Source organism: Macrobrachium nipponense, chromosome 17, assembly GCF_015104395.2.
Source record: "Macrobrachium nipponense isolate FS-2020 chromosome 17, ASM1510439v2, whole genome shotgun sequence".
Lineage (NCBI taxonomy): Eukaryota > Metazoa > Arthropoda > Malacostraca > Decapoda > Palaemonidae > Macrobrachium > Macrobrachium nipponense.
In genome coordinates, this window is record NC_087210.1 from 42,374,704 (window position 1) to 42,386,354 (window position 11,651).

The window sequence follows — 11,651 nt, forward strand, 5'->3', positions numbered from 1 at the left end:
TCTATTTATTCCTGCTATTAGCGTACTTTGTTAAAAAAAAAAAAAAAAAAAAAAACAAAAAAAAAAAAAAAAAAAAAAAAAAACTGGGTATGAATGAGAATTCCAGACAAGTACTGAAGGCAATAACATAGCGTTTCTTTTTCTTTGTTTCCTGCACTCATTGTCTAAGAATCAAAGTTGAGAAGGGATGGGATTTCAATGTATGATAAAAGAAAATATAGTTGAGGTCAAACTAAACCGAAAAGGTAAGAATGAGAAGGGTTTAGTAAATGATAATTAATTAAGGAAAATTTCTCGTTATTTTTGGCAAACGTTTTTTTATCCATTAACATTAATAATGAAATATTAAGCAGATGGAAATCTCTTGCCGTAGGTTCTTCATCCATGATTATATTGATAATTATAATCAATATGGCAGCGACTCATAAAAGAACTTTTCTTGGATATTGGCTACAGTGACATTTTGGGGTTTTGGAACTTTCCATTGCTTATCATAGCTTGTTACGTTGTTAGTTTCTGTGCTTTTTATTTTAAATGCGGAATTTATTCTTGGTCAAAATCAACTGAATAATAATAAGAATAAAGATTTGAACAAAAATATCACTCAAGACTGAGCTTGTAAACATAAAAGCATCTATCACTTGAATAAAGGCAAAAAAGTTATTTTCAATATCTTAATTTTGAAATCAAGATTTAAAGCTCAGTAAGGGAATCAGATGTATACCCATTCTATCAGTGGCATGACTGAGATTACATCATTTATTTCAGAGATATCACAATTAGAAACATGAAGTTCTACTAATTTTTTAATGAACCTAACAAAGAATACACAAGATCTGTTATTACGGAACCTAACAATGAAGAGGAACACTGTCATATATATCTCAAATATTTCTCATTGTTAACCTCAGTCAGAAAATTAAGAACTTCCTCTCTAGTACAAACAGCAGTGGGGTATTAGAGGTAGAATTAAGGGGTATGAAGGACTAATGATCGCTCCTTCAACAACATGTACGTTATAGAAATCAAGTAAATGTAAAAGAGATGTTAAAGTAAAGGAGTGAACTCTTCAGTAATTATTAAGACCTGTAAACGATGTTTGCTTTTGGATTACTTGTCGTCTCGTGGATTCTTCAGAAGGATGTTAGATTAAGATCAGGGACTTCTTCGGGCTGGTTACCAAAGTAGCTACGCTTGACCTGTTTGCGATGAGGGAGAGAGCAGACGAACACAATCCAAGACAATACAAGGACATATTGTATCTTCATACTGAAACGGTGGAAATCTTTGGAATATTCAGGCTAAAAGGTCAGTTGATGAACATGCTCATTTTTTATCGCATGATTCACAAATTTCCTTCACTTCCTCAGAAATGGACTATCGTGCACAAAAGCCCGTTCCCTTAGCCATCGAGAGAGTTTCGAATTCACTGACTATGAAACCCCGAAGCAGTTGAACAAGTAACTAATGGAAGACCCAACAGATGTCGCACCGTAAGGACATACGTGAACAAGAATGAGGAGTGGGAAGCAGGCATTTTTCTTGAGCATACAATAAAGTCTTCATATTCTAATATCGTAAAGAAAGTGACCGCAAAGATTTTGTTGTTGACGATAGGATTTTAGTGTAAAATGTGAAGTCAAGGAAATATGCGAAATAAATATGAGAATAAAAGTGCTTAGGAAGTTGTATCTTACCTTGTTTACCCTCTCCCACTTCCTCAACAAGGCTACTGGATCTGTTTTTCTCAATTTAACTCGATGATGGACAGAGGAAAACCAGTTGGCGTCAGAGAGAGAGAGAGAGAGAGAGAGAGAGAGAGAGAGAGAGAGAGAGAGAGAGAGAGAGAGAGAGAGAATTAAAAGGAATTTGACATAAGTTTTCAGGTTTATAAGGAATGACTGTGCAGTTAATACTGTTATAATTATGAAAAGTCGATTTTCGAAGATACCGGATAAAAATATTTCTTTCGATCCCGACAGAAGATTCACTCTGAAATTATTTTGGAATCGACTCCTTGAAATCCAGATTTAAGATTTTTTATGGTTAGCATTAATGGACCATAATGGAAATGCACAAAATAATTTTTCTCGTGTAGGTTAGATTTTTGTTTAAACAATTTTTCTTATGCATAGGTATTCGTTACGCAAAATCTGTTTTGGGCCAGGCGAGGACTTTTTGTTTTTTTTGTTTTTTGTGTCGACCGACTATTGAATTTATGGGGTTCCAGGGTCCTTTGCGCAGCGCACTTGTCTGGTGATGTCATCGAAAGGTGATTTTCGGTCCTGTAAAGTCTTCCTTCATTTCGGCGGTTATTCATTCCAGTCCATCTACTCCAACGTAGATTGAAAAGAAGTAATATTTCACTAGACCATGTTTAGAGTTAAATTTGTAGTATCCTTTTAAGGTTTTGTCCTTTTTCTATTTTATTTAACGTCAACTTCGTGTATATTCAAGGCGGCTGTACATTTTTGAGGAATTTCTGTTCAGAATTGTTTGAATCTGTTCTTTGGACCTTGACTATATATTTTAGTGTGCTTTTTGTAGACGAAGCACTGTTTAAATTTCTTGAGTAAGTTTCCATGATTTATCCAAAATCTTTTACTTTTTTTATTTTTAACTTTTGAGGTTCGACGCCATATTGTTTTTTTTTTTTTATGTCCGTTGGTCTCTAATACATTGCGATAAAAATGTAGGATTGATACCTTTTTTTATTTTTAGTATAAACATTTTTTCTTGGCCAGATCTTGCCGAGAACCTGCGTGTTGGAATGTGGTTTATTCCAGTAAGAGAAATACAGTAAAACTAAGTTTTCCCATTGTTGTGTATCTACAGCTTTTTACCCTCAAATTAAAAAAAGGTGTATTTCAAATAAAAAAAGATAAAAGTCAAATTATAAAAAGATCAAACTCAAAAAGGGTGAAACTCAAATGAAAAAAGATGGATTTCAAATTAAAATAAATCAATTTCAAATAAAAATAAATGTACCTCAATAAAAAAAAGTTCTCAAATTGTTTTACCCGTGCAAAAAGCAAAAAACATAGGATTTTGTACTAATGATGGAATTCTATGCATGTCGACAACTGTTCCTATTGTCCATAGCAAACGCTGCCTTACATTACTCGTTACAATAATACTTAGTAGTCTTCGTTCCCTACTGTTGAAGAATGCATATATAAATCACGCGCAACAAACTCACACACACACACACACCCATACACACGTATATATATTTGCGCGTGATTTATATATGCATTCTTCAACAGTAGGGAACGAAGACTCCTAAGTATGATTATGACGAGTAATGTAAGGCAGCGTTTGCTATGGACTATAGGAACAGTTGTCGACATGCATAGAATTCCATCATTAGTACAAAATGCTATGCATTTTGCTTTATGCACAGGTAAAACAATTTGAAAACTTTTTATTGAGGTACATTTATTTTAATTTGAAATTCATTTATTCTAATTTGAAGTCCATCTTTTTTTATTTGATTTTCACCTTTTTTAATTTGAATTATATCTCTTTTAATTTGATTTTTATCATTTTTAATTTGAAATTGACCTTTTTTAATTTGAGGTTAAAAATCTGTAGTTCATCACAACCAGTTTTAGCAAGGTTTTTAAGAAAGATTTGTTTGAAATAAGTTTAATTATGAAAATAAGTCTTTTCTTAAAAGGACAACAGAAAAAAATGTTGGAGTTAGTATGTGAACGTGTAAGAAAATTTACTTTAAACAATGTTGTCAAAACTACTTAAATGGCATTAGATATTTTCTGACTTTAGTATATTTACCTTTCTAATGTTCTTTAAACATTTCAGGGAATGATGCTATGTTGAATATTCAAGACTGGTTGAAAAAAGGAAAAAAACTACTGCTATCCCAAGATTCTTCAGAGCTTCAATATCTAAATTTTTCCTTTTCCTAAACCCCATCGGGGTCGGTGTTCCTGATCGGGTGGAGGCGCTCCTTAGGCCCCGTCCACACGGCCGAGCTTTGTTCGATGTGACGTCAGAAGCGGAGAAACCGCGGCAAAGTTCTGACTTTTCTCGCTGTTTCTACACTTCTGACGTCACATCGGACAAAGTTCGTCGACCAAAGCTCGACCGTGTGGACGGGGCCTTAGGGCTTGTATAGTAGGAGTGTTGGTCTACTATGCGAGTCCTTGGAGTTCTCTGTAACAGATGACTGTGAGGTTTTAACTTTACTATTACTATTAATTTTTAAACTGATAATCTAGTAAATTCAGTAGGCTAGCGTCGCACTTAGTGTTTTATACATGTCCAATGGTTTGTATAACAATGGAATGAGTTCCTGTCTTAACAGTTAACTTGCATTAGTAAGCCATATATTGTGCATTTTTATGGTCATTGTATTTATTACCTTAATCCACTTTGGTTTTAGTTACTTCTTACCCTAATACTCTAACTTCAAAAGTTATTTTTTTCGGAATATATTAGTTTGGTCAGTTTTTCATATGTTAACCAAGTTTTCAGTTAGGTCAGTTTGATCTTTACAGAAAAACTGTAGAATGATTACTTCCGGATTCGTGTTTCTGGTTTTTCAAAGCTCCCATTTCATTTATAGTTTTGTATCATAAAATATATTAAATTCTTAAAATCCATGGTCAACTTTTTAGATATTTGTTTTATGTTAGTATTTTTTGAAGGAGGTTTGATGTTTTACGCATTTTTTAAATCGAAAAGATTTTGCATAAAAGAAAACTTACGTAATGAGCAACAGTGGACGTTAACTTTTCATTTTTTCTTTTTACTCGTACTCGTATTAAGGTTTGATTTTAACTTAGTTTTATCCAAAGTTTTTCCTGCTGCTTTTCATGACTTACGGGTGACCTTCCTCTGAGGGGTTTAGAATGGCGGACTCAATGATTTGGAGTAATTGTGTTATTAGTTCGTGGAATCCTACTTTTCCATCTGTTACAAAAGCGAAGCTTTCCCAATTTCAGTATTGAATTTGATATAATAGGGCTTGGGAATAAATAATTCTGTAACCGTACATTCATGAGCAAGAGAGATTCCAGTGTGTGCGCCATTCTGTAATTATCAATGTTTGTAACCATATAAAATTGACCCTGACTGTCAGCAAAAGGGTACATAAGCTGTTAAATGTTTTTATTTTTAAGATTCAAGGATATGGGATTTTTAGATATTTGTCTTAACAGTTCTAATTTGGATTAGTAATGTATATCAAATTGTTACCGAATATAAAGGAAATTGACTGTGACTATACTTTGAAATTTTATCCTGTAGCGTTCAATGTTCAAATGGCTGAGAGGTTAAAAGTTTAATTTTATACAGTACTCCCTCCTAGGGTAAAAATATTTGGTATGGTAGTTGGGCGTTTGTGTGAAACTGACAAGATCCTTGATCTGCGTTGGTAGAAAAGAAAACAAAAAAGAAAAAAATATATATGGACTGGTAACCTTCGTAGTCCCTTGTACTATACAGCATTAACATGGAATCTCAATGAAAAGGCTGTCCTGCAATAAGTAGTGGGGTTAGAAATGGGAAAACTGAGTTTGATGACAGGGTTTGCTTTGGTTGGATGTTTGGTGATAAGTGACCCGAGGTTAGATGAACAATTATAATGCAGTTAGTGTAAATGCATATTTGCGATGCAAATGTAATTTTGGATAAGGGTGAAAGTGTAAGGTTGAGTTTTTTTATAGGGAAAAACTAATGCATTCAAAGTTAACGCTAGTTTTGAATTGCCTAATTACAGTCCAGGGCTGTAGCAATTAACGGGTATGTCAACTCAAGACGAATTATTGAGGAAAAGACAGTGAAACTGTATTTAGGATATTTAGGAAAGATAAGCTGCGCTTCCAAGCAGGTGATAACGGCAGGAGCCCATAAGGGAACTAGCGATTTACGTAATTTTTTTACGGATGGGATAGCTATTAAACCTAAAAAACGAGCGGTGAAGAAGGCATACACCACTTGTAAAAGATCAAAGTAAAGTTGCCTGAAAAATGTGTTAAAATACGATTCTTTTCTTTGTTGCATACTGCAAAAACACGCAACACGAAAGCAGTCTTGTGGCCACGAGGACAATTTGCTAGGCTTGCCATAGGTGAAGCAGCCATCACGTATAACCTGGGTTTGACCCATGAATGATCTGCTGCCCTCACCCTCTTGTCGGCTATGTCTACTACAATTCAAGGTTACCAGGTTTATCGGGGCAAAATATCGTACCAAACTCCTCTAAATGATTCTATTTTCATTTCAATATGGTTGTATTTCACCAAATCCAAAGGTTTTGTATAACTGATATTCAAAGGGTAAATAGAAATTGCGTTATAATAGTAATATTGCCATATGTATATTTACAAAATTAATTTGTTATAATATTGTCATATGTATGTATACCAAATTCTTATTAACTATCCGTGGTATCATCAATGGATACCGTAATATTAACATCATTCTCAGCAATGATTTGCCTAGCCTTTCATTTAATACTTATTGTACAAAAGGGTCAAATATTTGGGTACTTACTAAATTTAGCTAAGTTTCCCTTTAAATTTCTTGTATTTACTCTGATAAGTGCCTTAATTATCAACAATAGACATCATTGCACATTTTCGTCAATTAGGCTGTGACCTCAAATAGCTATTTCCCTAATACGATCCATATCCGATGCTTTGGTAAAATTTTATCGACGAAACTCAATTAGACATGGCCCTGAAATGCTCAGTAATTTAGTACCACTAAAAACTGGGGCATGGGGACAAAAATACAGAACTTAGCATCGTGCACAAAACTCCGTTCCCTCTGTTGGTCCAGAGAGAGAACTCGAATCCGCTGACTATGAAACCCCAAAGCAGTTGAACAAGTAACTCGATATCTAATATCGTCAAGAAAGTGATCATCAAGTTTTTGTTGTTGACGATACGGGGTTTGAGTTTGGGGTAGCGTCATCCTTAAGCCTTAGGTATATACTGTTATGTTAATCTAAAAAGGGCCAACACCATAACATTGTTTGTGGATTAATAGTTTTCATGACCATAACATTCTACATTAGCAATAATCATAATTTGACAGGTAGACGGTTACTCAATTTATAGCGCCTTGTCGTTGCTGTAACTTCACATCACCAACAAAACCGTCAAATAATGCATACTGAAAAAAATCATTTGCCGGTTACGTCTATTAGACCGCCACTTTCCCAGACACTCTCTCTTATCAATTTTTTGTCTTTACCTCTGTGCTATGATTAATATTTTTCCTCTGCTTCTTTCTTTCCATCTTTTTACTGAATATGAATTTGTTACATTGGTGAAAGTATCTGAATTTTTCATTTTGTATACGTATTTAAAAAAAATTATGTATAGCCATAATTTCCAAGTGTCTAAAACCTGGGATTGGGTCGTAATCACGCATAACACCCACATCCACTATGGAACAGACATCTGTGCACGATAGTACTATAGTTTAATCAAATAATTACAGCAACGACAAGGCGCTGTGAATTTAGTAACCGTCTACCTGTCAAATTAGGATTATTGCTAATGTAGAATGTCATGGTCATGAAAACTCTTAATCCACAAACAATGTTATGGTGTTGGCCCTTTTTAAATTAACATAACGGTCTAGACTAAAGACTTAATTAAGGATGATGCTACCCCAAACCTGTGGGAAGAGGTATCATGTCTTTGGTAGCACATTTTAAACTCAAACCCCGTATCGTCAAGAACAAAAACTTGATGATCACTTTCTTGACGCTATTAGATTTGACTTTTGTTGTAATGTCAGATAATGCATTCCCTGCACTTGAATTGTTGATAAAATTATATGCAAACTAGTTTCGATTAAGAGAGAGAAAAACACTGTAGAGAATAATATGTTGACGAGTTGAGCCAAGAAGCAGACATCTACTCTTGTAACTGGCTTTCAGGAGTCGATGAGAGAAAGGAGTTGTAAAAGAGAGAGAGAGAGAGAGAGAGAGAGAGAGAGAGAGAGAGAGAGAGAGAACAAAATGTCTATTGTATGAAGATTGGTAAAGAGAATAAGCAAGGCCAAGGGTACACAGACCTAACACATAGGAGAAAGGCAACGATAGATTGAGACAAGAAGAAGAAATGTGGGTAATGATGTGACCAACGTTGTTTTCGGAAGGCGGTGGATATTATGTAGAAGAATCAGCAAAGCACGAACGTGAGTAATTGTGGCGGGATATGGAAAATAAAGAGAACGTATTTGTTCAAGGGAGAGAATTATTGGAGTCAGTCTTTGCTTCATAAGCGAGGTGAAAGTGATGGAGCTAATTTTGTGCACTAAAGAGAGAGTTTTTCATTAGGTGTCTTCCAGAGCATGATACCTCAGTATTAGTAGTACTTTTGCTTATGTAATAATGAAAATGCAAATAATTGTTTGATTCTGTGGCAATTAAAATGTTTATCAATCTAATTCAAAATTTAGAAAATGGTAAAAATCTTGAAGAGGAAAACTCGTCTGGTAATATCTTGCTGTCTTTTGAATAGTAGTCATTGGTTCTCATTCTTTTAGGATTCTTAAGCACATATTATTTCACAGTCGATGATGTTGACAGTTGAGAGTCAATCCACTCCCCTCGCGCCCCCCCCCCCCCCCCGCCCTTTCTCTCTCTCTCTATCTCTCCTCTCTCTCTCTCTCTCTCTCTCTCTCGTCCTGTCGTTGTGATAAACCTGGCCATCGCTGCCTCTGATAGACCGAGATCTGGTCGTCGGGCGAAGGTGCAAAAAAGTGGATACGGCCAACAGGGTGATCAATGGATCGAACACGTTGAATCGCAGATGTTGAGGACGATAAACGACACAGAGGAAGACGACGACGGAGCCAAGTGTCGTCGTCTGGTGGTCTTAGACAGGTTTTTGTCTTCTGCGGAGGACACAAACATTCACTCTTCTTTATATCTCCTTCACCAGAACTCTTCTTTAACGTTCTTCACTTTCTTTTTATTTACACTTTCCAATGCTCGGTCTTTTCTCTCCTCCACCTTGTCCCTCTGCTCCCCCCTACCTCCCAACAGCCGATCAGTAGACTTGGTGAAAATAGGGGAGCGTTATCTCCAGGAATCTGACTAATTGTTTTCCTAGGAACGAAAGCTCATCCATCATCGGCCAATCATATGTCACCTTGGGCAATGGCCTGTCCAGTCGAATCTTTCGACGTCACGTACTTTGGGGCGTAATGGCCAGTCAGGACCCACTACGTCACCTGCACGTTTGGCTGCTGACGAATGAACCAAGCGAGACATCAGCAGGACTTTTCTCCCCGATCCATCTCTGTCAGGCGAGTGATGGTCGTCACTAATAAAGGCGATACTATCATTCGAGGCAGCACCAGCACCAGCAACAACAACAGTGGCAGAAGCACTACCTGCTGCCAGCGGTCCTAAGATACCTGCTTACGGGAGGGCGTGACGTCATGAATTATATATTCCAAGATCACCACTGACATCTTGATTGAGAGACAGACAGGATAAGGAAGGTCTAAGAACCAAATGCAGGCTGGACAAAAGAGACGATATCAAAACCGCCAAGTTTTTTTTTATCGTTTTATCTGTTTATTTACTTTTTATTTGTTTATTTATTCTTTTTTTTTGCGCAACATCATTAATGTACATTTTGTTCCTAGTCATGTGATTTCGTGCGTTTAATACTTGAAGAGAACTGAGAAATTATTTTGTTATTTTCACATCTCGGGTTTTTTTAAGCAATCTTTACAGTGATGATACAAGTATTTTTTTCTAATTACAAAGCGTAATTATGTTTTTATGCTGTGAATAGGTACCAAGTTAATTCCAAAGAAAATGGACGAAAAAGACTGACATCCAAACACCTCTCATACAATAAAATTAGAGCTTGCCAGACTATCAACTACAGTCATGTAAACTTTTTCATTTGCCTTTCCAGAACTCTTCTGTTCAAGATTCCTGCTCTGTTTCTGCTCAGGAACAAAACATCGGAAAGGAAACTTTTGCTAAGGTGGCCTAAAGAAGGGGAAAAGATAAGGGGTAGGTGTAAGCATTACTGGAATTTGTGATTTGTAATTTATACCTCTTAGAATTATTCACATTTCTTGTTACAACTGCTTTAATATAGCCACAGTACTCAAAGACAAATGGAGTCTGTATACACAAGTAAGTTGTAAATTGAAAGCACTAAATTAAGGACATCTTTTCATTATCAGATTGAGGGTCAAATTAATTTAGAAAATGTTTAAAATTTCAACCGAATGCAGCATGAAAATAATGTTCAGTTATGACTGTTAACTGTGGTTTAAAAAAATGCAAAAAAAACAAAAACAAAAAAAAGTCCATGTTCAGGGTTTCTTAAAATTCACATTCTTCTGCTTCGTCCTTTAGAATCACATACTTTAGAGAACAAAAGATGTAAGACGATAGTCTCAGTGAGGTGCAACACCACTTCCGGGTAGATTTGGGGCGTCTCGCCTAATCTCTTCTAATCCAGATCTTCACCCCAGTGGAAAAACTCGCTGTTTTCAAGTTTTTCGTGTCTGGACCCGAATCTTTTTTTCTTCCTCCTTTCCATTTTTCCTCCGATTGGTTTTTTGCATGGGGATATGTTCAATAACTCTATGCATAGGCCTCATTTTAACTATGATTTCCCTTTTTCTGTATTCTTCAGGGTTCCCCTTGATTGGGTATTAGGTTGCCAGTTCCATTATATTTCCCTTAAACAAATCTATAAGCTATTTCTAAGTACTGATGTAATTATGGTAATTTATTCACAGCTTTTTTAGTTACTATAATATTTTCCTCTTGGTGCCTTACAATGCTAACACTATTCCATTACTAGTAAGTAAATTTTTGTTCCCACGACTAGATTAAATTAACATCGTAACAACTTCGTTTGTTAAAAAGCTACGTGATACCATGACTTATTCATTGGACCGATTTTTAACAATTTCTATTTTGTACAATGTTATCCAGGTTATCCTAAGAAATACTCGCTGTAATAAAAATATGTTTTTTATGGTTTATTTCCCAATTGTTACGTAACTAGATTTCATATTTAAGGATTTCTTTTTACTGTAATCGAGCACTAAACTGTGAAATTTAAGGCCCCATAAAGGAATTAATACTGATACTGATACACGCATTTCTGCTGAAACAACTTCTGCAGAAGCAACTTCTGCCGAAACAACTTCTACCTGACCTACTGATGATTGTGGCTCTGCTCAGCTAGGTGTCATCTTTTTATCTTTTCGTTTTATACTGTTCTATTTACAGGTTTTAGGTTTTTCAGCTGCAAGTGCTCATTATAGGAATAAACTATTCAGTTCTAATGTTGTCGAGTCCTGTAAAAGTTTGTACAAATATCATGCAAATATCCGCAGCCATGGTAGGTTCAGGCAGTTTAATTTTGTATCGCATTTTGTGTGTGTGTGAGCTTCATCCAAGCATGAACTACAGGAACAAATTATCACTGTAGCAAATGTAGTGTTGTACAAGACTCTTTGATTTCAGAGTCCTATTTTCTTCAGAAGGCTACCGTATTTACAAGACCAATCGAATTTTGCCGTTACTAATTGGCTTCAAGAATACAGTTATATAGCTATACTTTTCATGTCATTTTCTCATGAGAATCAATATACGTCTCTTTTTACTATTGAATAACAACAGT